Raw genomic sequence first — 24,585 nt, forward strand, 5'->3', positions numbered from 1 at the left:
CGGGGACGTTTTGCACACTACCAGGTAAATGGATGCAAATTAAGCGATTTCAGTGGAATAGATGTTTGCTATAAATAGCATGGTCTTTTAGAAAGTTATCTCATGAAGATAAGAACATGTTCTTTTTGACGAAGTGGAAACGGGGGGGGGGGGGGGAGGGGGAACTTCATCAGTTTCTTTTTTAATGTAGAAAACTTCATAAATATAAGATGATATGTTTCATATGCAAGAACAAAAAGGCTTGTTGAAGTTTGGGCATGTATGTTACATAGCCCAATGATGGTTTACCGTCTTATCTTCTGCTTGATTGTAATGCAGACGAGTATACAATACAATGCTTTAAGGTTACTAATGCTACCGATGTTCCTTTAAAGGGGGAAAAGAAAATCCTGCAACTCTCACTGACTCCTGCAAACATTATTTTCTCCAACCAATTAAAAAAGAAAAACGCTTGCCGAAATCTGGTGCCATGTTACCAGACTTTTTGGTACAAGTGTTTCCCGTATACTAGTAGTTTCACTAATCACTTTCAATAGGACTACATGAGAAACTACACAAGCTCATGGCTCACTACGGGAGTAACTTAATGTAATACATTCAGGGATATGTGGCGTGCAAGTGAATGCAAGTTATACAACTTCATGGCTGAATACCAGTTGTCACATTTAGATGTTTTGTATCCTTTCACGCCTTGGCAGTTTCATTGATTTCACTTCAGTACCTCTGAAAGGAAAGTGTGTAAAAATGTCATCAGTGCATGAAATTGTCTTTAGCTCACGCTGACGCAAAAATGATATAACGATGACAAGGATAATGGTCATGTGCTTGGCTGACTCTTTGTCTTCTGTCAGTAAAATTCAAACTCTTTTAATTCATTCAAAAGTTAGATTTAGAGAAAGGCAGCTATAGTTTTCGTTAAGAAAACATTATAGTATTCCTCCCAAGCGTAAGTCACAAGAAAATCATACTGACCAAAAGCAAACAAGATGTTCTTAAAGTGTGTCAGCGACGTAGCTACGGCGTCTCGCTGTAGAGATGTTTCATTTTCACTTCGTATGTAACATCATAAAGACTCTCGGCTCCATTCAAACCTTTCTTCCACGCTTGATCAACATTTTGCTCCACCACCAAAGAAAAATATCAATAGTTTGTTTCCATTTGCCTCTGTATTAAAGTCAAGCATGTCACGACACTTGTATTCATTGCGGCAGTCCTTGCAGTAGTTTGCAGTAGCAGTTCTACCAAGAAGTAGACTAAGTCTATATTCTTCTATTTCGCCTAAAGTCGGTTAAAAAACAAAAGCACCATTTGTACGATTTCATTAACAAAACTAACAGCACTTCATTAACCTTATGCTCGTCAGTACCGTGCGCCACTAACCCCTGTCATAATGGAGGGACCTGTGTGGTATCTAGCGCAACGACTTCCCGCTGCTCGTGCATCAGTGGTTACTCGGGCCCCCAGTGTGAAATAGCAGGTAAGGGGGACCATTTTTTACTTTATTTGTCTGCACACACCAAATACTCTTTTACGACCTTTTGTTTACGATTAAGGAAAATCACGACAGCAAAGAATGATTATGCCAAAGCCTCTCTCCCAACAGGAATCAACAGGTAAGACTGAAATCACAAGACTGTGATTCCTGTCTGCGTAACATTCTCTCCGAATATATTGATTGAATTTTATTCCATCTCTCTTAAAGGTTAGGTTCACTGGAGTGCGCCCGATGTACCTTTTTCTGACATCCTGCTCACGTGCTAACATCACCCTTAAACACCACTCTCGCTTCTTTTGCTTATGTTTTCTTTGACTAATTCTCACCGCCACATATCACCAGAAAATAGACACAATTTTTAACCCGTCAGATACCGCTAGCACCATATAGCAATGTGGTATCGCACAGGCATCTTCTTTGTCACACTGCGCAAGCCACTGATACTGAGGTACGCACATTCTTCACTTATTTTTTTTTTCTCTCTCTCTGCTTCACTTAACTGCATTTTGCTACTGCCAGTGTCATGGATAAATAATATTTATCTCGCGTTGTTGTTAGTGTTGAATGTGTGAATGCGGCTGGTCTGATGCACGGCACAGTTGTTAGAGCGATATCCAAGGTATATTGCTAGCATACAAGATATTTTAACCATTGGGTATTGTGCTTTCGTTGATGTATAGATAAGATGATATAGTTGAAGGCCAAGACTAATGTCAACCTTTACATTTGTTACACTTCAAGGAATGAAAGCGCCGTTTACTTATATTTCGTGTTAGATGCTGCATGACATATATATATATTTCAAAGTTTTATGGCATGATTGTACCATTATTTATGTCGCAGTTATAAGCATGATATAAGACCAATTACGGGAGTTCACAAATCGTTTAAATGGCCACCTTGCAGGAAGCTAAGTTTGGTGAGGCAAAATCATCTCCCTGGATCATTCTTATTCCCAGCGTAAGCTCTAATGACACACATAAGTCAGCTCCGACGAGGTTGCCCTGGTGTAAATAATATGTTAATGTTGATTAATGATATATTTATCATGACAATCATTCAAAACTCGACACAATCACATTATAATTTTATGGCAGCATGTGTTATGTAAGCCATTGAATGAATCACTCTGTCAAAGAAATTGTCAAAGTATCGCGTACATGTGCAGTTTGTCTGAAGATGCATGCCATAACTGTAATTGCAATTATTGCATGACTATTTTTAGAATACGTGTATCTACATGTATTGTAACAGGCATGTTATGAGTCATGAAATATTTCATAAGTAATGCGAAAGTCAATGGAAAGAGAGTTTCTGTCCATGTAGAATTCAGTGTCGATACATATTATCTAGCATAATACATTATATATGTTATCATTTTTTATTTGATAATATTGTTTTTGTTGTTGCTATGCTTATTATTACGCCTGGCAAAGGTCCATTGATCAGAGCCCTGCGCATGTAGTGTGTCTTTCCAGGCAAGAGAGTACATATAGTTGCACTTGTTTGATAAGCGAAATTAGAGTCTGATGAGCATGTTATTTGGGTCAAATCATCACATCCGCCCATGATATTATCATTGAATATCATGCTTTTTTTTCAGGCATGTTAGCAGGATTAAAGACATAATTTGCCATTTGCAGATGAAGCAATAACCTAGCATTAGTGCTTCAAAATAGTTCTAGAATGTGAGTTAGGGATAGAAACAACCAACGTAAAAATTTGAACCAATGTGATCGATGTTAAGTATTGTTAAATATACAAAATGTGAACAATAGTTATAGTAAAAATGTTTCCAGACTAAACCGTCTACAGTTATGGTTTAATGAGAAAAATAATGATATCTCCATATGTTTTAGGCTTTATTGCAAAAATTGTATATGGTAGGATGTTTTTGATACAACTGACTTACATGACTGAAAGTGATATCTTGAACATTTTTAAATCACTGCTCCCAAAGGTAAACATGACATTTAAGTCTTCCTTGTACTAGTATTAGTTCTTTTGTGTTGGTCATGTAAGCATGCTACAGACGGCAAGTATTTCGTTTGGCTCAATATTAGAAACGCCAAGTGACATGTCAACTTTGTGCTAAAGCATTATTCACTACATCGTTATTAATATGCGTAGGCCTAATGTTTGAGATGCGTCATTTATGCATACTATTTATGTAAACATATTATGACCTATCAATGTGGTTGTATGGATGAGTGTGCGTGACTGGTAGATGTGGGTTGCAGACAGACACAGAGAGAGAGAGAGAGAGAGAGAGAGAGAGAGAGAGAGAGAAATAGCAAGTGTGTGCGTGTATTTGTGTACGTACGGCGGAAGACCTTGAGAATTTGGAAAATTTGAGTTAACCAAATTCTTTCCAGTGTATAAAAACCAGTTGATCTGATATAATATATATTATTACATATATATATATATATATATATATATATATATCAAGTGTGTGTGTGTGTGTGCGCGCGCGCGCGCGTGTGTGTGTGTGTGTGTGTGAGTATGATACTTGCGTATAATGATATGTTTCATTATTATGCATAAATATGGGAAAAGAAAGGTCGGGCAGTTACCTGATGTGTCACTTTTTCTTTAACCAATGGAAAAATTTATAGCGGTCAAACGTTCACTGTTGATTGATGGTTTATTTCGATGTTACAGTTTCTCCATGCCAGTCGAACCCGTGCCAGAATTCTGGTACATGCTTGACCAGTGGTGACCTCAGCAGCTATGTGTGCGTGTGTCCATCAGGAATCTCCGGAACAAATTGTGAAAACCAACGTACGTATTTTGACAATGGTTGTGTTGTCTCGACAGACAAGTAGACGTACATCTTGTGTTAAAAAACACGTCAGAGCGTGTTCTCTTCATTCACTCGCTAACCCGTGTCGGTATCTAAGTGTACTCATATAAATACATCTAAATATATATTTTACGATATATGGCCTATAGATATATTGCATTGGTCCATACTGAACTCGACAGTTATCTCTAGTTTCGTTAAAAAATCCCCCCCCCCTCTCTCTCTTGCCACAATTTACATGTGTTTCCGTAGAGTATATTGGACACAACTTACCTTTATTTCGATAGAGTATACTGGAACATGATAAATCTTAATCGCACTAATTCATACAAATAAAGGTACATTTCCTTCTGTTTTCCTCTTTTGAAATATTTCAAGTTATGTAATCAAAGAAAATGTACTCTTTAAAATCAATGGCACACCCGCGATCTCTGCACCATTATCATAAATATGATAATAATATCATTTGCCTCAGTTGCTTCATGTTATCGTATAAGTCCCATAATTGACAATGACGTCATGGACACGTACGTGTAATAAATTGTAATTTGTGGGCACCTGCCCTTCTATGACGTCAAACCTACGTCGCAAGTGAAAACGTCGTTTGAAGGCAAAACGTTTCGAGAAAAAAAAGTAAAAACCTTCCAGAAGCCCAAATGCCTGCGATAATACCAACTCTAACAAAAAAGAAAAAAAGAAGAAAAAAAGAAGAAGATACTCATTGAAAAAATGAGCAAGAAAATGGGATTCCATCGGAATTTGAACTCGAGACCTCCGGATTGCTAGCCCGGTGCTCTTCCGACTGAGCTATAAAGCCCAAATTCAGTGTTTGTCACAGAAACCCTTAATTCTCAATGCTCGAATGGTCAGAAACGATAGCAGTGTATTAGTGTGTGACACACACGTATACACTTAAACCTGGCATAAACCCAAAGGATTATTCAACTTGGGGATGAATGCGAGGGATCACCGAAGTGATGCAGCTTTTTGAGTATGTAACAAACGTAAATAGAAGAAAACTGATCAGAAATTAATATAATGCATTAGTGGAAAAATGAGCAAAGAAAATGGGATTCCATCGTGATTCGAACCCGAGACCTCCGGATTGCTAGCCCGATGCTCTACCGACTGAACTGAAGAACGCCTTAATTCAGTGTTCGTCTTAGTAACCCTTAATTTTCAATGCTCGAAATAATAATAATAAATATTATTATGTCATGATATACGCTCACTACATGTGTGCATGCTGTCTGCTGGTTTTCCATTTCTTCTTCTACGTTTGAAGTGTATTAATATATTATGATTATAGAGAGATTATAATCATAATTGACTTGCTTACATTTTTACAGCTACACCATCACCACCATGCGACTCGAACCCATGCCAGAATTCTGGTACCTGTTTGACCAGTGCCGACCTCAGCAGCTATATGTGCGTGTGTCCAGCAGGAGCCTCCGGAACAAATTGTGAAAGCCAGAGTTCTACAACAGGTGCGAATGTATTATTCATTTTTGTTGTTTGACGATAATTTTTAACGAGGAGAGAAACACCATGGTAGAGATGACGCTTTCCTTTGAACCAAAGCAACTTGGTACTCTTAAGAATCTGACATTGGATATGCATACTAGTGCTGTGCACGTTCGCGCCAAAAACGCCCAGAACTATTTGTAATAATCTATATAATTTTGTACCTCATCATACCAGTACTGTTGAAAAAAAAACCCACAACAACCAAGTAGCAAGCAAGTAAAAGTGAAATATCGTACGCGTATACATGCGTACTCTGTGAAATGAGATCATACGGTCACATTTTCGCAAGAATTTGTGCTCGTTGAACCCAAAACATCTGGACGAGAACTCATGATTGTGTTTGTATATATATATATATATATATATATATATATATATATATATATATGTATATATATGTATATATATATATATATATATATATATATATTCTTCAGTGTAATACTGAGTTTTGCACAATGCAATATCTCTTATAGATTTCGTTCATTTTGAAAGAATAAATCAATGTTTTCAAGAGTGAATTGATAAATAAACAAATGAATAAATGACTGAATGACTGAATGAATGAATCAATCAATCAATCAATCAACTACATATTCTCTATGTAGAATACATAGTCAGAGTTATACTCAAACAAGAAGATGATAAAAGAATGACATTATTCTTTTATCGATGTGCCCCCGTAGGTCTCCCGTGTGACTCCAACCCCTGTCTGAACTCGGGCACGTGTCTAACTAGCGAAGACCAGGCGGGGTACTTCTGCTTGTGCACATCGGACTTCACCGGATCGAATTGTGAAACCACTTCAACAGGTATGACGTGCATGTTCTCTACACACAGTCAGCTCCCTTGTTTTTCCTTACAATGATGTGTGTACGAATGTGTCTGTATGTGTGTCTCATGTCTTCATATGAGCCTGTCAAGATAAAAAAAAATAGCAACTCAGAACGAGTTAGCACATCAATGGCAAATCATTTTACCTCATCTTTCTAACGTCTAATATCCTTTTTCCATTCATACTGTGTATGTCCTCAACAAGGTAATTACCATGTTTCTTCATCCTCATTCATCATAATATAGGAACTTCTGTACTTCTACTCCACGTGACAATGGTATATACTACACCATAAACCCAAAGTATCTTATTGACTGCTCCGAAGACAACTCATGCTGATTAGGAAAACGCTAATGCCCGTCCACAGACAAATACTTAACCAACATTTTATCAAGTTTTCCTTGTCCCCGGGCTGAACATCCAAATTGATTTTAATGTATGCAAGTAACAAGTGACTAAAAAATTCGTATTATTTCAGCTGCTGTTTAAAGGGGTTGAGAAATTGCTAGTATTACTCCATAACTAGAAAGAAATTGCATTTCACTAAAGGAGTCAGTTTCCAAACTACTGTAACTGCACTCGCCGAGTTAAGTGGTATCCAAGCCATAGCACAAGTTCTAACAAATTGTGTTGAAAGGTATAATGTGTAAAAAACCACACTTACCATCAATGCTCCAAAAGCCGCTGATCCTTCGCCCCTTTGTATTCATGCTTTCCCCATTATCATCCATTTATAAAGGCAGACCTCTTCTTTTTAAGAGGTGATTAGTTCAACGTCACGCCCCAATTCATTTGCATAACAACTAACCTTTCATGCCTGTTTCACGTTCTTTTCTTTTTCAACTCGCCCTAAATTTCCTTCCATCCACATAACTTACTGCACTAACAATAGCCGCTTTCGGGTTTTGTAATCACCAGCATCTCACTGCTTCCCCCAACCGTGCCAGAACGGTGCCCCCTGCATTGGATGGCCCGTTGGCTTCACTTGCACCTGCCCTCCCGGATTCAGGGGGGCAACGTGTGAGGACATCGGTACGTCGTCCTATACACTCATGCACTTCTAACACTGTGGTGAACTGAAAATGTATTTTCTTAACTCATCTTTGAATACTTCTTTTATCTCGCTTGTTTTTCATCATCTTGGATTGATTAGACCTCAATTAACATTCTTGATCTACCTAAACTTGACTATAACATGATGCTTCAGTCTACTTCTACTATTACTCTCACACGGGTAAAGCAAACAAAATGATCTTACACATTTGTCATAAGCTGACACACGTGCCAAACTGACGACCAATTTAGGGCCTACTACATGACTAAATGTCGTTTAGGGAGGTTTTGTACGCACTATGCTTGAAGTGCTTACTGCAAATCATATAAACGTAAGTGCTTCCATTGCTACAGTACTGAATAGTAATGATGCAGCAAGTTATGCACGAATTCTGAAATGCTTTTGAATTATATATGATGCTGATATAAATCGTCTAATTCGTGACGTTGGTATGCCTATGGAACGCGGCTAATCGTATTCTATCTTCAGACACTAGGTTATATTTGCGAAGTTGACAAAATGTTGACAGACTGTATAGTAATTCGAATGATACACATGGTCCATTTATCATTATACTATCATCTCTCTCTCTCTCTCTCTCTCTCTCTCTCTCTCTCTATCTATCTATCTATTTATCTATCCATCTATCTATCTATCTATCTATCTATCTATCTATCTATCTGTCTGTCTATCTATCTACTGTATCTATCTATCTACCTATCTTATTTTCTAACATCTCCCTGTGTGTGTTTATATTTCTGCACGATTTAAGAGAAGATGCCAAAAGGACATCACAACCGTAGTTCCAAGTGATTCAAATGGCGTCTCTTCAGGAGATCAATATGACGTTCTATAAGTCCTCTAAAATACATGTATGTTCTCTCTGTCTCTCTTTTTCCCTTAACATCCTGCATTCATAAAAACATTGTGATATATTTTGCTTTCCTGTATTTTCCATCACGACTGCAACCACAGGGTATGATAACTATAATACAGATCTACAGTTTATGTACACCCTTAATAAAAAATGTCACGTAACTTAAGCTGTAGCGGTTTAATTAGCACCGTCAAAAGAAAGTGTTGCATCTGTCTACGCCTCATATTCTGTACGAGTAGATTAAATATATGCCTTCATGTATTGTAAAACAGTCACGGTTATCGTTTTTTTTTTTAATGTTTTGCATCCTTTTTGGTTTTGCATGAACTACCGACGTCTTCATTCTGAAATGAGACACGTCCGTTGACTGTCATACGTTTTTTTTTTTAATTTCTCTTGTGTGATAGAAGAATTAGTGGTTAAGAAACACTTTTGTAGTAGTGAAGAAACCATAGTACATCAGCTGATTCAATATGTGCATGTTTTACGTGCTCAAATGAAGTGTTGTTGTTGTTTTTTAATGCTTAAATCTTTTTTTATAATGGGCATGGCGTATGGAGAATGCATGAACTGTATGCGGCTATAGCTAAGAATACACTTCGTCAACAAAACTGTACGGCAATATTCGTAATAATCCGCTTACGTCACTGTTGGCATGCTTAATAGTCGTAAGTTGAAAAGAAAACGAAGAAGAAGAGAATGAGAAGAAGAAGCATAATATATAAATATATGTATATTTACATATACATATATGCCTCAAGTCTAACTTCTTTCAATAATAAAATTATATATATATATATATATATATATATATATGTGTGTGTGTGTGTGTGTGTGTGTGTGTGTATGTGTGTGTATGTGTGTGTGTGTGTGTGTGTGTGTGTGTGTGTGTGTGTGTGTGTGTATGTGTGTGTGTGTGTGTGTGTGTGTTATAGTCAGGTATAATCCTGTTCATGCATTTATACACATTCATATTTTCGTTCTTGCATGATAGCGAAATATACTTTGCCTATTAATGTGTCACAACTCCTCAGCTACTGGATCTCAAGCCTGTGATTCCAATCCGTGTGCAAACGGGGGCACATGTTTCACATCCGGGGACCTGAACTCCTTCGTTTGCATTTGTCAGAGTGGTTTCGCAGGTACCACATGCACGGAGACTACCGCTGGTAAGCATTTTAAAACATTCTTTTCTTTCTCTCTTTTTTTCTTTCTGCAGCTCGTGATTTTCAGTTTGCTTTCATCAAAACACTCATTGCCACGCATTGCTTGATGTAGAAACAATTCTTTGACATCAATTGAATTGCAATCTTTGTTCATTTCTCCATTTCTCATAGGTAGTTGATGTAATGCAAACACACAATCCAATTTGGGAAAATTAACTTATTAGATTAGAATGTTCGCTCAATATCAAATGTGAGCGCGCTTGTGTGATAGACATGTTAGGCCTTGCTCTGCTCTATCTCATATTATGCGGCTATACGCTAGAGCTATAAACTCCAAAGGAACTTATTCTGAATCAGAATGAGAGTTGCACGACTGAGCGATAGACTACCAAGAGAAATAACAGATTACAAATATCGGGGACTTTTCACTATTTCGCAGCTCCCGAAAGCGGCTCCATGTTCAAGCTGACTATCAAATTATTGAGTTAAAACACTTATTGTTGTGTTATGTGTTATAGAGAAACCTTTTTTTTTCTGTGTTTGTGGCTGAGTCATCTACTTAAACAAACCTTTATCATGAAAGAATTTTGCTGAAGAAACTCAACGTTTGTATGAGGGTTTTTCTTTTGTTCTTCATGGCGCTTTTCATGGACAACATGCAAAGGTCAAACCCATATCTTTACAAAGAATGTCAAATTCCATACCAACTGTTTTTTTATTTCATTTCAGTTCTTCTGCATCACTTTTTGTTTTGCCATAAATAAATGCGCTTTCTATCGTAGAGGGCTCTGCAATCGCTCATTTCTCACTGCTAAGGTAGTAGCTGGCTTCTGCACTGTGCTGTTTCTGCAACCTTTCTTCCCTCGTCTCAGAATTGCAATGCACGTCCACCACCTGCCAAAACGGGGGCACGTGCTTCTCCGCCGGGGCCGGCACCGGCTTCTTCTGCCAGTGCCTCGATGACTACGAAGGCGCCAATTGTGAAACCAGGGTAGAGGATGGTAGGTCGCACCACACACATCGCTCTGCAGTCAAATGGAAGATGCATCACTTTCTATTTTCTTCTTATCACTCAATTTCTGATCATCGATCATACCATTACGCTGCAGAGCGCAGATTGAATGTTGGGCGTGCTTGAATCATGCAATTATGCTGTCATTAATAAAGAAAGGGCACATGGAGAGAGATTCTACGCAATACTTCTCTCACCTCACGTATTTCATCAATGCATCAACATGGTCAATGACCCATTAGAATAGCCAAGGACGCGGGCTCAGAAGGCGGTTTCATTATGGTGGGCATTTTTTTTTTCACTTCAGTGTGCCTTGATCTCGTAATATCATAAATTCAGGTTGGTTTCAGATGCCACAGGTATCATGTTTACATGCTCTTAACGTAGTTGATAAAGTTTGCCGAAATTTCATGCCTGAAATCTTCATTTGCCGTATTGCATTCTCATCAGCATTGAGCAACTTTGGAAACCTTTTGCGCCCATCTTCAATTTTCTTGACGGTACGATAGGGAAATCAAAGAAACTTAAACTTTTGCTCGAAGAAATGTCCATGTTATCAGCTGGCACACACTGCATTATCCCCATGGTAACTGGTAAAGAAACGATCTCATTGCAATATAAACGTGCAGGTCATATGAGATGAATTTTGCAGCAATAAAGTGATTATTACTATTTTTTTCAATAATAGCAAATTAAAGGGTTTACTTGTCCGAGTCCATTTGATACAATTACAGGTAATTGAAAATCAACAGAATAATTTACGTGTCACTTCCACACTTATCACAAGTTTTGAACTTAAATCTAAAGTTTGCTTCTTTTGCTCAGCACTATAAACACAAATGCTCAATATTCTTTATAAATAGTAAGTTTAATTTATGTGATTTTTTTTTTTTTTTACCAGCACCATGACGTATTTTCAGGCCTGTAATTGTCAATCGCTGCATACTCCTTCGTTTACAATTTCTAATTATTTGTGAACAAAACAAACAAAACAGCGTAAAAAAAACCTATTGCAGATAACCGCAAATTATCATGTTCCTCAATGAAATAGCCAAATGTTATCCGCGCACAGAATCAGGAAGGAAGATCCATCCCATTCTCGTTCACATTCTCCTAGCAAGAGTACTGTAATCCCTCAAAAGCTATACAGAAAAAGAAAAAATATATATATAGGAAATTGATAAAATTTATGAAGCAACGAAATTCTTTCACTGCTAGAATCGAGTATTCGCAGGCAGAACTCTCTGCCGCATTTTAGTACTAATATTATTTTTAGAGCATAGAACATATAGAGCGTAGGCCTCAAAGCTTTAAAAACTGTTATGGCGCATCTGTCACAAATTTTCTTGTCTAGAGCTCTGTCATTTTTCTCCTTTTCCTCCCCATATGAAAATCAGTTCCCGCTTGTTCGTCTGGCCCGTGTTTAAACGGAGGCGTCTGTTTCGAGGCTGGCTCCAACACAGGGGTGGCCTACGTCTGTAGCTGTCAACCCGGCTATGAGGGCGACAATTGTCAGCTTGGTACGTACTTCACTCATGTCGATTACCGCTGTCTTTTCCTTCTTGTAATTAAAATTGATGTTTGTTCATGTTTATGTTTTATCAAACGTTCTATAGGCGATATGTCTTCTTACCTTTCCGTAATCGAAGCAGATGGTATTAAATGCAGGTTCCTGGTCGCAGCTCGAACACCGGATCGTCGATTTGGAGTAGGGCTCCAGTAATGAGTGTGAGAAGACGAGGAACTTGAATATCTAATAGGCCATCCTCGTCAGGACAGCTCGACAGCCAAGATATCTGGCATCGCAGATGTATTCTCTGTGTGTACATCGCCTTTTCCATCCTCTTGTCAGAAGTTTTTCTCCTTTTTTTTCGAATTTTGCCTGTAATGTTGGCCTAGTCATATTCTTGAGTTTGTTGTATACCTGCGTATTTGAATGATTAGTTTGCTTTGCTAAATAGAATTACCATGCTTTACGCATTTTCATTTGCCGCGTAAGCATATGGGCCTACTTGTGATTCATTAGCACCGCTCGCCTAGTCCAGTGAAGCATACCGGAATAATAAGACAGAAATGATCTTCATTGCATATATAAGTTATTCATGTGTGTTTTTGGTGTGATGTGCATGAAATAGCTTCTAAGGAACTTTGTTCAGAGAACCGCTTGCACTACTCTTTGTTGTTACCTTTCTTAGCAGCTCTGCTTTATGAATAAAAACCTGTGACAACAAGTAGAAAAAAATGCCTCCCAAAAGAAGACTAGTCAATCACCTTTCTTTTTGTTTGTTGTATGGCCAAACCTTTGCGACCTCTGTGAAGAAAACATGTTTCTCTGGCAGAATTTTTGTCGAAAATAGCTTTGTGCAATGATAATCGTTAGTGGGTTATATCGTTGGTTTCGTGATGCAAAGTGCTATGTACCTTTCATAAATTTGTCATGATTCCACCCCTTTTTAGCACGTGCGTAGCCAATAGTTTGGCAAATAATAGAAAAGAGTCCTTGGACAGATAAACGATGTCATTCTACAAAAACAAAAACAAAACCCTGATTTGATGCTTAATGTTTAGATCGAATGATGCAATTTCAATAGATAAAGTGCTTTCTCTCTTTCTGAAATTTGCTTTTTTTTGCGGTCTCTCGATGCTATGCGTTTGCCTATACATTATCTGCATTCTTGCATCAGTAGCCTCAGCCTGTGCATCGCAGCCCTGTGTAAACGGGGCCACTTGCTTTGAGTCGCAAGATGGGAGCGGCTATACGTGCCTGTGTCCCGACGGTTTTACGGGAACCAACTGTGCAGTGCAAGGTAATTCGCAAAATCTGCTGTATGAATTGCATTTCTTTATTCTATTCTAACTTGTCTAGACTATGCATGTGCTTCTTTCCCATTTCCATTTTACCAATGTCTCTTTCCTCTGTTTGATGTGTTTAACATGCTATTTTCCTGATCTCAAACGCACTTATAATGACAGTGCTGTGCCTCTTTGTTATGTTAGTACTGTATCACTTTCTTGTCAATTTTTCGTATCCCTTGTAAACACTTACTCAACGTTCAATATAGTTATGCATTCCTGCTGTCCCCCTATTTCATTTAATTTCAGTTTGCTACTTTCAAGTCAGTTTGAAGAGTAAAAATTCCTTCGTTCTTGATTGTTGCTCTGCCCCGCATTTAATCCCTGATATCGCACTAACTCCCTACCCTTGTTCCCCAAACCCTAGCACTAAATCTGCTAAAGATGTAAGTCACCTGGATTCGTATAACTGAAAATTGTTTATCTGTCTCTGCTCCTTCGAGCCCGCTTTATCATGTTGTGACTTTGCCTGTGCCAACCTGTTTTGTGAATACTCTTATCTCACTTTGACTTTAGATCAGATTTGTTTTTTTATTGAACTCGGAGCATTAGCATAATGTCCAGGTAATGTTGCAAAATTTGAAAACAAAATAAAGTAACTTGGTAACCATCACGCTTGGCTGAAACCTTAAAATTTACGTAATACTTCACGAACTCGCTTTTTGGTAAACTCAGGCAGGGCAGCTAAGAGCTCTTTGTTCGTTCTATAATGTCTGAAGCTGCTTCCCATTTCCCTTTCAACTGCTCAAGGTGAACTTAAACTCTTCAAAACCAACATCTCCTCCATTATACGCTCTTCACACAATTTCGCAGACGCTCCATACCATAATCCATTGTATTTCAATCCGCTCATGCTTATCGTTATAAGCAAGACGACAAGTATATGTCATGTACTTTACCTGTTTTGCATCTTGGTTCAAACCCTCCCTATAAAAGGAGCGAATTTTATATCATTTTATTTAACCACGATCCAGACACAGTCCCCACAAACCCCTGTCTATCAAACCCGTGTCCTGACGGAGCTACGTGCCTTGACGCTCACGATGGCAGTGTGCACACTTGCTTGTGTCCAAATGGTGTCATAAGCCCGAGCTGTGACGTCATCACAGGTACACGCCAAAACAAAGCCACAGCTTTAAAAAAGAAATGATGATAATAATAATAATGCTATGAATAAAGTTTTTCATGACAAATCTTAGGGTTTCCAAACGTCAAGCAATTCTGAATGATGTATGCACCTTTTGTAATATTTAAGGCCTATTTATTAAAGTCGCATCTGACAAAAATGATTATTTCACATCTCCCTAAAAAGTGAAGTTGTTAGAATGACAGAAAGAGTTGATCATAACATATAGATATAGAATAAAGGCTATTTTTACCTGCAGTTTATTTTGGGAAAACGAATACGCTTATATAAACACACAGGGGACAATACATTGCGGGCTGAATGACAGAAAATAGTGCTGGAATTCCTTTGTAATATTCACATTTTTCAATCATATCATAATTATCATGATCATCACAAATATTTAGATCTTTATCAGCTCTTTCAAATACGCATGATATTTAGAGTAGATATAACAACCAGATGTGTCCATGTAGCATTTTATACCTCCGTGTATTTATTTCTTTCGCAGTCGTAAGCTATCTCTTTTTTAATGTCTCCATAGTTCCTTACTGAGAAGTATATGTATTCAGCAATCCTTTCCAATCCCAAAAATTGCTTCGCGGTGTTGGTTCTTGCTTTCCATTTTGTTTTTCTCTTCTTTTTCTGTTTGCCATTCGCCAGCTGTTATCACTGCCTGCCAAACACTCTGTACTTTCTACTTCATAATTATATACCTTCCTAGACCTCAATCCCTTTCCCGCCTGTGCCTCGAACCCCTGCCCGCAAGATGCCGCATGTCTAGAGGCCCATGACGGCATGAGTTTTATCTGTCTCTGCCCGAATGGCCTCGTAGGCACCACATGCAACTCCAGTTCAACTACAGGTAACCATCACAATTCATTTCCAAAACATATTTCCTTTTTTTTTTATATTATATTGCTTTATTTCATTCACGGTTCGTTTCCAAAATGAAGCATAAATGTGAACAAAATCATACGTTAAGCAAAAAGATAAAGCGGGGAAGGTGATGGTAAAGGTATGAAAAGCGTTGGTTTATCAAAAACATTTTTTTTTCATTTACTATTTGCTCAGAATAAATTCCAGAATTATAAATCCACCAAATTACTGCACGCCACTGACTCAAAAATTAACAGACAATGATAAACTCAAATTTCTTATGACATAAGTTCTTAAGGGAAAGAAATATGACCCAATTTCTGATCTCAATCATCGATGACGTCATGCTCATGCCTTTTTTGCTTCAACGTTCAAACTCCTTTTTCTCCTCCGCCAACCCCTGAGCCAGAAAGTGCACCCCTCCCTGCTTGTGCCTCGAACCCATGTCCCTCCGGTGCAACATGTCTGGAATCCCAGGACCAAAATGCATTTACCTGTCTATGTCCCAATGGCGAAACGGGCATAGTGTGTGACGTTACAACAGGTAATCTTCGTCAATGATAAATGCCCCCTTCTGTTCTTAAACCCTCAATTGGGGAGCGCGAGGATTTAAGTTCGCAATAGAATAATGGAACTTAAACGCAACGTTCATTAACATTGATTACAGTACAACACCTGATTATACTGTAGTATTGCAATTATAAGAAAAAGCTGTTTCGGTAGAGAGGTATGACTTGGGTTGACTGGAGAGCATTTTCCTAACCAGTAGTAGCCAAAAAACACTTTTTTAAACTGTCATAATGATTTACATTAAAATGTCGACGTAAAAAAGCGATTTTTAATTGACAAAAAAATTTTTGGCGTCTTTCCCACTGAGTGCGTATCTGCTCATGAGTATCTCTCCTCTCTCCATACATGTTTGTGTGCATTTGTCTGAACGCACCGCTGCTTATACCGATTGCTTTTGTGTGCTCTTTCTTCATAGCCTTTTATCTGTTCCTTGCTTCTGCCAACCTCGTTCGTCTTTTTTGCATTCAGATCCTACACCACTTTCTGCGTGTGATTCTAACCCGTGTTTTGAGGGCGCCACGTGTCTTAATTCCGCCGATGGAAATGCATTTCTTTGCCTGTGTCCCAGTGGGGTCATAGGCAGTAGCTGTGAAATTATCACAGGTACTAATCAAGGTTATAATTATAGTTCACTCATATTCGTCTTTGACAGATTCTTATTCATTTAGAAATAATTGTGAGCTTCTAATTGCAAATCAGTCGAATGAGACAATGTATATATAGGTTGTAAAGCCCAGACAACGGCTTGACAATTTCACATTTGAAAGATCTTTGATAGTGTGAATTAATTATTAACCGAGTGTTCAGTAACCCATTTGAGACATACCAAGGTGGTATTGTTAGTGTAGGGACAACACTCAGCGTCTTAGATGTAGGTATAGTACAACGCCTTTGTGTAATAATGGTTTTTGATAGTCCATTGAACTCGAATGGTTTTTTGTCCTAAAAAATTCGTGTGGCCTATCGTAGGAGTAGAGAGCAGATTAAGTTTTAATTCTGGAATGGTTTGTAAAAAAGCATCAGGTATAAGCTCCCTCTACGAGTTTTTGCAAACTTTCATCACTTCTCGTAATCACCCCTCCCGCTCCCCTTCGCCCTCCCCTAACACCGCTTCCCCTCCAGATATCTTCCCCGTCCCGGCTTGTTCCTCCAACCCCTGTCCAGCCGACGCCACATGCCTTGAAGCAGCGGACGGGGTGTCTTTTGTCTGCTTATGTTCAAATGGGCATGTCGGCACAGATTGTTTTGTGACAGGTAAAAACTTGCACCCCTTAAAAAACACACACACAGAAAAAAGAGCAAAAGCTCCTCGATCTTTATTTAAAGCCAATCAAATTTTGTACAACTGTCTACATTTGTATTATTATTAGTAGCGCTTTCGTTATTTTTGCAAATATTTAAGCTCACCCATCGAGCTACAACAAAACATGCTTATTTCATTTCTTACTGATTATTTTGAAAAAAGGCTACTGACCGTCTCAACTCATGTCAAATTTGATTTTTCGCGATGATTTCAGATGAGTTCATGGTATATTTTGTCATTTGTGAAATCTACAGAGCCAGATTCAGGCAGAAATCGATCCAATACTCTTGTTTAGATACTCTTAAGTTTTCAAGAAGAAGCCAAAAAAATTATGAGCGGCTTACATCTTACAGCGTCCCGCGTGCAAGGGGTTTATGATTATTTTATGTGCTTGCATATTTATGCTATCGTGGCCTTCTTTTCTCATTCACACCAATTTCTCCCCTCATAACTTTGCAATTTTTTTTTTTCAAAATACTCATCTTCCCGCCATCCTTATCCGTGCTATTCCATGCCTCTGTAGAACTGTCGTCTTATCTTTTCTTATCAAAACTCGCTTTCAAATCATGCTGCTAGACTCGCCACAAACATCTGCCTGTTCCTCCAACCCTTGTCCCGATGGGTCGACTTGCCTCAATGCTGGCGATGGGTTATCCTATATCTGTCTATGTCCCGACGGGTTTCTGGGGCTTTCATGCAGTACTGCTACCGATAACATTACAGGTAATCATTACCAGTATGCCGCACTGACACATATGGACATTCATTGGTTTTCAATAGATAAGAAGAGCATGTGCATTACATTTCATATCATTTTCATCTCATTAAGAGAACAATTTAAAACTCCAAGCATGACATCGACTGTACTGATCACTCTTTTTAGTTGGCGTTCGTGTCCATATTTGCATGTATGATCTCATTATTTTCTAGAACATATCGAATTGTAACCTGTCTTATGTATGCTGACTATACCATGTCATAAATTTTTAAGAATCTCGTTTGCGTTATTCACCATTCGTCGAGCCAAAAGGCGGATGTAGGTGTGATCGACATTCCGAGACAATCAACCCATTAAGATTTACCTTGGGTTTTCCAGTGATGGATCTACGTCGAAGGAACATACTCATTTGATGTTTATTTTGCACAGAGTTTCCTCTTTCTGCGTTCATCGAAGAAGTACATGCATGTAGGCCAAGGCATGAATACTTTTTGCTGATAGGAAAGGTTAGCTGCGGTAGTACACCACTCTTTCCAGTTGTTGCTTTAAATTAAAGTATTTGTGAGTTGTACATCCATCTGCTAATTTATCCTTCTGTCTCATTTCTCATGTTAAACATGTCTCTTAGAATGCTTTTATTTGACCAAATAATTATTCTCCAAAGCGATCACTGCTTTTAGAGAGCCGTAAAAATGCCAACATTCTTCGTTCTCTCTCTGTCTCCTTCCGTTTCCATGGATCTCCCCCTACCCCCATCCACCCCCTCTCTTTCTCTTTTCCATCTGTTGCTTTGCTTCATATAGCAACCCCGACTGCATGCGCTCAGGCTCCGTGTTTGAATGGTGGCACCTGTCTAGAGTCACAATCCGACCCTTCGAGTTACGTGTGCATGTGTACCACTGGCTTCACTGGAGAAAATTGCCAAGATGTAGTGCAAGGTAACCATGGCAACTGCCCATGAAAGCACGATTACAGTAGAGAGATGCAAGATTCACAGTTGTTTATTATCATATCTCTTTTTTTCAGACTTGGGTTAGGATAAATAACGTATAACTAACGACGCTGCATATACCACGGGAAATGCTAGATTTCCGTTATGCATGCCTTCCTGCCGATAAGCATCAATGTCGCAACGTTGTTCTTCCTGCAGATCTTTATGATATTATGGAGACCAATGCATACTATTCTGTCTTTTAAGTTACTCTAGTTTTCTTCACTGAATCACAGCTTAGTTGAAACGTTGTCATTTCGAACCAAAACTTAACTATGCCTCTTGCGCACCCCTTATTTCCTTGATGTGCTTATTTGTAAAAAGTTCAAACCTTAATGTTAGTAGCCAATATTTCACTAAATTTGTCACGTATTCTTTCATTATATAGTTGCAAAGTTTTGACTCTTGAGATATGTGCCTGCATCATTTTCAAAAAGTCACATTCACGTTTGGAAACAACAAGAAAAAGAATGATTGCGCATATTGTGTCATTGTCTTTAGCCGTGCTTCTATCTTAATGTCTGCACCATTAGGGTAGATAGCTAGATAGCCCCCCTTTATGGCTTTCTTGTCCTTTCTATAGAGTTAGCATGCGACCTTAATCCATGCCAGAATGGTGCAACGTGTTTTAATCTTGGATCTGCCCCGGGGTCCGGATACTTTTGTGATTGTCCTGCTGGATTCTCCGGCACAAATTGTGATGAAGTTGGTGAGTTCAAGATAGCTTAAAAAAAGAAGAAAAGAAAAGAGAAGAAGAAAAAATTAATGAAGTATTTTCAAGTCATATCATAAACCTGCTTTGCTTTTTCTTTGCTCTCTATCTTACTTGAAGATTTAATTCAGATTCGTATCAAATAGCTTTACCGACATGTTTTAAGTTTTCTTCCTATTGGTTTAAATGCGCTTGTGCATCATTCACATCTATTTTACAACCACTGCTGTCAGCATTCTTTGCATTAACTGATAATGTTTTTTTTTTTTAATGATCAGCTTCTTCACATGCCATTCACATTGCACAATCATAGAATAGTGATCATAACTGCACTCCACTTCCCAACGTTTTTCCCCTGATCCGCATAGATTTAGCCTGCAATTCCAACCCATGTCAAAACGGTGCCACGTGTTTTAACGCTGGAACTTCACAGAGTTCCGGTTACTTCTGTAACTGCGTGGACGGGTTTTCTGGGACCAACTGTGATGAAGTTGGTAAGTAAAGATAAATGGATAACAAAATGAATAACAAAGAAAAAATCCAACTTTTTCACATCTAATGTTTTCCTCCCGAACTACTAAGTCCAATGTTTATGTCAACTATTAACATCTACATGTTAGCATTAGTTCTCTCTCGGAAATGCTGCTCTATACAGAGAGATATTCTTCTCTTTTTAACGTGGTATTCATGGATGGGTAAGTGTGAATTACGCTTCAGTATCAACGGGTGTGTCGTGCATGTAAACTCCGCTGTAGTATTTGTCGTGGAATACATCTGCATTCATGGTAACTATGTACGAGTGAAAGATTGCCGGTATGATTAACACATCATTTACCCTCGTCTGTCAAGCCTCTCATAGAAAAGAATGAAAAGGTGTACTGTACGTAGTAATAGAGTGTGCTTACGTCTTTTTTGGTGAGTGTGTTTGCGTTGTGTGTTGTGTTGTCATCTAATTGCATCGGCATTCATCGGCCCTTCATAAAGATCGTAACTGGACTCTAGCTCTATATTAGGCATTACCGTGATTTTATTTCTCTTTCGTTTTTGACATTACAAACATTCATTGGCCTCAATTATTCACTCTCCATCATTTCATTGGCATAATTTCGTGTGCAGCCGTGTTTCATTTATTAACGTGATCATGGCGTGATACGAGCCTTTCCATCAAAAGAATCCACACTTATATTGAAAAAAAAAATACTGCTGTGAATTTACACAGTAATGAAAAGAGTACAAATCAGACAGGACTTTCATATACTACTAGATAACATCTACGTTGACCGTACGTTCCCCCACAAGTTTTACACGTTTCCATTTATCACTCGCTTTTGAGTATTAAGATTTGAACACGTTATGAAATCATGCCTCCACTGCATCATGAATCATTTTTGTCGTAATTTACGAGAAAACACTAGGACCAATTTTCAGTTAGCATAGACGTTCATGCAGTACATCTGTCTGCCATTGGTCATGTCACAAAGTCATGTTTGTCTGTGTGTTTATACTACTGCGTTTTTGTTTTCATCAAGAAAAGTCAACGAATAGCCCTGAGCATGCTCCCAAATTGTGTCCCATGATATTTCGCACGATTGCTGTATCTGCCTGCTTTGCTTTGTAGTGTTAGCATGCTCGTCCGATCCTTGTCTTAACGGTGCAACCTGTATGGAATCAGACTCTATCCCTGGTTATGTATGCCAGTGTGCTTCGGGGTTTGAGGGGACTACATGTGCGCTGATTGTTGAAGGTAAGACCCTCTCTTTCTTCCTTCCTCTCCATCTATCTATCCATCTATCTATCTATCTATATATCTATCTGTCTGTCTGTCTATATATCTATCAGTCTGTCTTTCTATCTATCTATCTATCTATCTGTCTTTCTATCTATCTATCTATCTATCTACCTATCTATCTATCTATCTGTCTGTCTGTCAGTCTGTCTATCCTTCTGTCTGCCTGTTTGTCTTTCTGTCTTATCTATCAATAATTCAATCTAACTTTCTATCTGTCTGTATTTTCATCCGTCTATTCATTCCTTTATCTGTCTGTCTATCTGTATAATCTGTCTATCAATCTATTCATCAACCTCCAAATAAGGTTCCAAAGTATGATGTCATAGCCATTCATCGCCATGGAAACTGGTTCCAAAATAACCCCACCTTCCCTGAATATTAATATGTAAACGCTATTGTTGCTAACCATCCTCGCACCTGGTTCCAACCCAAGCTAACACGAGAGACTGTGACATCATCACTTCGGAATTCGATTGATTATAATATGGGATATAATGTCTTCAAGTAAAGGCTGTCGTGCAAATGAACGTCTGCAAATCACGACGATAGTCGCCAATCTATGATATCTAGCATAAAAAATAACGTTCCTACGTTCCTTGTCATTGGAAGAGGTCCTATACTGTAGCAATACTCCAGCTTCCTATCTAATTGACAATGAAATGGCTCTAATTGCTTCACTGCAGTGGTGTATTCATCACTATAACGTATACATGCGTAGACTTCAAGTGGTAACGATGGCTGTCAGTGATAGTTCAAGTTTCTGATAATTCAATCAATCTGCCATTATACGTTAACTTTTAAGACTACGAGGAAATAATCGAAGATGATTAATTGCTTAACAAAACCTGCATTTTCACACAATAACTGTAAGATATCAGCATTCCTCGAGTAATTGCTTAACAAAACCTGCATTTTCACACAATAACTGTAAGATATCAGCATTCCTCGAGGATAAAGGTAAATCACAGAGCTTCAATGATACAGTGTTTTAAAAACAAATATCCAGGAAAATGACGCTTTATAGGGAGTTGACAACAGCCTTAAGTCTATTGGGACTAAGATCTAAAAATGACGTCAAGGTTGTATATAAACACGTTGTCAAGGGCTGAAAGAGCTATTTGATATACGTATATAGTGAATCTTGATTCTCAGTATCATAATACTAACTTGTTACATACTTAACTCAACAGACTCCCCATGCTTATCGAGTCCATGCCAGAATGGAGCAACGTGCCTCATCAGTGGAAATGGTACAGCATATACATGCCAATGTCCCCAGGGATTTAGCGGAGAATTTTGTGATACACAGGGTAAGAAGCTATCTGTGACATAGTTCAGATTTTTTTCCGTTAAGAGCCTTCGTTGATAATGAGCTAGCGTTGTCTCTGAGTTACTTTGTTTTCAGTGAGAGTGTGAAAATTTTAATATGTAACTATGGCTTACTTCATGTTCAGATGGTATTAATAATTATTAAATAGAGCATGACAACTTTGCAGCGACACTCTAATTCAGGGAAACTGTATAATCATTATGTCTGGGATCCATCTTGTGTATCGTGGTTACCCGCAGCCAGAATTCAAACCAGTTTTCTTCCTCGATCACTTGTTAAATTTCTCTCGGTACACGACGTAATCATTACTCGGCAAACAGAACTTTGGTATTCCCTTTATATTTCACAAAATACCTCGCCGCACATCAAGGTTCAGCGCATGAATGATACAATACACATATCAATTTGCAGAGTAACAATACCATAATTCACACTGTAAACGTGAAACACTGTAGACATAAGATATAATGATATGTTTATAATGTATTCCATTCTGTTTCTAATTCGCTCACAGCTGCTCTGCCATGTGACTCGAACCCTTGCCAGAACGACGCCCAGTGTTTTACTGCGCTGGCAGGAACTGCTTACGTGTGCCAATGTCCCCAGGGATATTCTGGGACCAACTGTCAGACACAAGGTGGGTAATGATCGGTTCTCTGATGTATACGCGTGTACACATCTTAGCAACGTTTTTGCTTCGAGGTAGTTTTTATTGACACGTGAGAGAGGCAGTGGTGTAAACACATGCGCAGTTGTAGCGTGAGTGTATGTTTTACACGGATTATGTAGTAATACTTTGCTGTGTTGGATTCGGGCCTAATTATCATGGAACATGAATCTGAATATAACGGTCGACAAAAACATGTTTATACTTCAGTTTGTAAACCAATGAAAATGTATGCTATGTTGTGTTTATGCTAATTTGCCCGGTGAGTCGATGATGCTTACATCGTTTGGTTGATTTCTGCTTCAGATGCAGTACTTGCCTGTGCTTCGAATCCCTGTGAAAATGGCGCCCAATGTATGGAGAATTCTCAACAATCCGGATATGTTTGCCTTTGTCCTGAGGGCTTCTCGGGCACAAATTGTGAATCTCAAGGTGAGCACCAATGAAATATTGGTGGTTGTTGTTGCTCAAGACATAATGTTAGAGCGGGGAGAATGATCCTGAGAGTCAGTCCGTATATGCATGTTTCAAATCACGTTATTCATCAGACATTAAATTGGGAATCCTTAAAAACACGCCGTTTAAAGCATACTTTGTTAATGGTATTTAAAACTCTTGATAATTTTAGCGCTCCTTATTTATTGGATCGGTTTGATTTTGTATCTCATCAATATTCTTTACGATCTTCTGGAAGATTAACGCTGTTAAAGCCCAGAACAGAATACTGTAGACGCATGTTCGCGTACCGTGGGGCATCCATGTACAATACTGTTCCCCTGGATATAATATCTTCATCATCATGTAATTCCTTTAAGAAAGCAATGAATAATTATGTTTTACACTGGTTGTTATGATAATGACCACGGATCTCT

At 38.4% G+C, this 24,585-nt stretch overlaps 1 pseudogene; it reads left to right on the top strand.

The window, feature by feature from the left end:
* The window catches only part of LOC139743500 (uncharacterized), a 105,062-nt pseudogene that overhangs the window by 20,658 nt on the left and 59,819 nt on the right, over positions 1 to 24,585 (top strand).

Source organism: Diadema antillarum, unplaced genomic scaffold (assembly GCF_040938485.1).
Source record: "Diadema antillarum isolate AM-2024a unplaced genomic scaffold, OU_Dant_1.0 scf00000034, whole genome shotgun sequence".
In the NCBI taxonomy this organism is placed as follows: domain Eukaryota; kingdom Metazoa; phylum Echinodermata; class Echinoidea; order Diadematoida; family Diadematidae; genus Diadema; species Diadema antillarum.